The sequence below is a fragment of the Rhinopithecus bieti genome, unplaced genomic scaffold (assembly GCF_001698545.2).
Source record: "Rhinopithecus bieti isolate Rb0 unplaced genomic scaffold, ASM169854v2 scaffold_50922, whole genome shotgun sequence".
In the NCBI taxonomy this organism is placed as follows: Eukaryota; Metazoa; Chordata; class Mammalia; order Primates; family Cercopithecidae; genus Rhinopithecus; species Rhinopithecus bieti.
In genome coordinates this window covers 1,547,460-1,551,135 of record NW_016820247.1, presented here as the reverse complement: position 1 = coordinate 1,551,135, position 3,676 = coordinate 1,547,460, and positions in this window count along the sequence as shown.

Genomic DNA, 3,676 nt, shown 5'->3' with positions numbered 1-3,676 from the left:
TATCTAGAGATACTCTGTCTTATTATTGCAAGAACAAAGCCTTAACCTAGTATCTAGAGATACTCTGTCTTCTTATTCTGAAAACAAGGCCCTAACCTAGATATCCTTCCTGGTAGGTAGGGAGGGAAGTTAGAACACAAGAACAAAACGGCAACTGCTGCTGAGCACAGAAAATGCATAGTATATCCCACACAAAAGCACAGAGCAATACCTGTGCTCTAGAGCAGCACTGGTCAACAGACATTCTACAGCGATGGACATCTGTATCGGTGCTGCTGATATGGTAATGCAGTATTCAATGTCAATTAATTTAAAATCAATTGTAATAGTTTCTGAAACTATTATCTACAATCTCCAAATACTTTAATTTCTCTGAAAACCTAGATCAAAACAAATACGAAAAATTTATAGCAAATAAAGCATTAAAAGATGAAAACTGAGCTGGAAAAGCAGAAAAGAAACTTGAAGATAATAAAGTAATTGGAGGAATTAAAACTAATTAGAAGCTGTAAGAACTAGAATAGATACTGCCGAAATAGAATGAGGTATATAAAGAAAACACTTGAGAAAATAGTACATATAAGAAAGAAAAAAATAAAAGCAAAGAAGGAAAACACAACTGATTTGAAAGCAGATTCCACACACATATCATGTTTTTCTTAACCTGAAAATAGAACAAACAAATAAAACCAAAAATATGTTCAAATATATATTGTAAAATCTTCCTAAAATAAAGTAAAACATAAATATGTCGATAGCATATTGTGTTTCAGGAAAATACAATACAAAATGGCCAACTTTAAGACGAGTCCTGAGATTGTATTCTTCAAAGAAGATATGAAGGAAAAATAAAACTGAAAAAAAAGGGAAAAAAATCAAGAATAAAGAAAACTCAAAGAGCCTTAAAATTGGAAAGCAAGTTCCGGTCAGCAGAGAGCTCGGAGAGACGCAGAACGCAGCCAGCTCCTCCAGGGCCCTGCAGGCCCTCCGGCCCCGGGCGCGCGGGTGAACTGGCGGGCAGTGACAGGCCTACCCTGTGCCATGCAGACACCGGAGGCCTCTGCTGCGGCTGCCCACTGGCTGTGCCCAGGCCTTGAAGCCGCAGCGAACCTCTCTTCCCCACCCCACCTCGGTGACTGATGGCGGCCGCGGCCTCTCCCAGCCCGGACTCGGCCGGCCGCCGGGTCTCCAGGCCCAAGCCTGCCGGGCCTCAATGAAACCTCCGCAGAGCCGCCGGGACGCAGCGCCTTTGGGCGGCTGCGGGCATGACGGGCCGGGAAGCATGGCGGCCGCTCGAACGCCGCGGGCGGAGGCCATTAGGGCGTTTAGGGCCCAGGAAGGCGGCGTAGGGACGCAGGCAGGCTTGGCTGCCTCTTTAGGCCACGGAGCCGCGCAGATCCGGTTCCCGGGTGACCATTCTGTCGCCATTGGGCGAGACCTACCTAGTCCTGACGACAACGGACAAAGGCCTTAACGGGCCTGGGAGGTGAGCGAAGTCCCGAACGACGACAGGTGGCAGGATTAGCGGCCATCGGGTAGTTGGTCTTCGTTCTGCCAGACTTTGCTGTCTGGAAGGGAAGAGAGAAACGGTAGAAGACAGGCCACGTTTGGCCCTTTGGAAATGCCCACCACCCTCTGGGAAGATTTACTGGCCCATTATGGAAGGCCTGTGTATATAATGTGAAAAAGCTGCTCTCAACTCCACCCCAACCTTTTAATAGGAAACACTTGTCACATCTAGCCCTTTTAGATGGAAAGAGGTTGCCGACGTATGATAAAGTTAGAAAATCACACATCTTGTAAATTCTCATTTGTTTAAAAGAAATCATAGAAAATACGTGTCTTCTGGAGATGAAGATCTTCTGGAGACGTGAGTTTTGGAAATGAAGTTGTTAGACGGCCTCTGGAAGCGATACGTCCACGTTTGTTAAGTGGGTTAGATGACACGGAGCTGGAAGACGTGAGAAGGAAGAGAAGAAGATTCTAAGCTAGACTGGTCAAATTTAGAAGACATTTTCATATTCTATCCATTGTTTTGTGTGCATTTTATTCCTCACTACTGTGTATATTATATAGTTGACAATGCTAAGCTTTTTTGTAATGCCTATTCTTTTTAGATGTTCTGAAGTGCCTGATATATGTTAAAATTAGAGGTAGCAAAATAACATTTTGTAAATATCTTTTTGTTACAATTCATATTTTGGGGGGGGAATGACCAAATCACCTGTTGAGTAATACTCATTGTGTTTGTGCAGTGGTTCAGAGGAGGAGAGAGGAGGGGGAGGTGCAGAGAGCTCTATGCCATCCTGCTTACAGCGAGGCAAGATGAATCATTATCTCTGCATTTTGTTTTACTTATCTGTGTATATAGTGTACATAAAGGACAGACGAGTCCTAATTGACAACATCTAGTCTTTCTGGATGTTAAAGAGGTTGCCAGAGTATGACAAAAGTAGAGTTTAAACTAATATATTTTGTACATTTTGTTTTACAAGTCCTAGGAAAGATTGTCTTCTGAAAATTCAATGTCTTCTGAGTTGATGGAGATGGGAAGGGTTCTAGGCCAGAATGTTCACATTTGGAAGACTCTTTCAAATTATAACTGTTGTTACATGTTTGTAGTTTATTCAAGACTGCTGTGTACATAGTGGACAAATTAACTCCTTAATTGAAGCATCTAGTCTATCTAGATGTTTAGAAGTGCCCGTTGTATGTTAAATGTAGAGGTAGTAAAATACCACTTTGTAAATATCTTTTTGCTAACATTCATAGGAAATACTTTTGGAAATTGAATTGTGAAGCCACCTTTGTGAGCAGTATAGTAATGTCTATACTTGTTCAGTGGTTTTGAGGAGGTGGGAGGGAAGAAATTGCAAAAGGTAATATACTAGTGTGTTCATACTTGGACATTTTCAGACAACATTTTTCTGTATGTTTTGTGCATTTTGTTTTGCTCTGTATATAGTGTATATAATGGACAAATAGTCCTAATTTTTCAACATCTAGTCTCTAAATGTTAAAGAGGTTGCCAGTGTATGACAAAGTAGTAAAATTAGCATATTTTGTATGCTTTGTGTTGAAATTCATAGGAAAACTTGTCTTCTGTAAATGACTTTTGCATAGGAATTTGTTCAGCCATCTCTAAGCATTACACGTTCCTCCTGTACTTGTCCACTGGATTGAAGGCAGAGAAGGAAGGAAGAGAGGAGGGAATGATTCAAGGCCAAAATGGCCACATTTAGAAGATACCTCAGATGATAACCATTGTTATGTGTGTGCAATTTTATTTAACAGTGCTGTGTACATGGTGGACAAGTTATATGAAATATCTAAGTCTTTCTAGATATTTGGAAGGAAGTGCTTGATGTATTTAAAAGTGGTAGTAGAATAATACTTTCTGTAAATAGCTTTTAAAAACTGATGGGAAATGTTGTTTGGAAGTGGAATTGTTGAACCGCCTGGGAGGTGGGAGGGAAGAAATTGCAAAAGGTGTTTTGCTGTTGTTTATTAGAAAATTTCAACTTAATCCATTGCCTATATGTTACATGCATTTCATTTAACTTTGCTATACTGTGTATATTGTGTATATACTGGACAAATGAGTACCGATTTTGTAATATCTAGTCTCTAGATATTAAAGAGGTTGCCAATGTAAAAAAAAAAAAAAAAAAAAAAA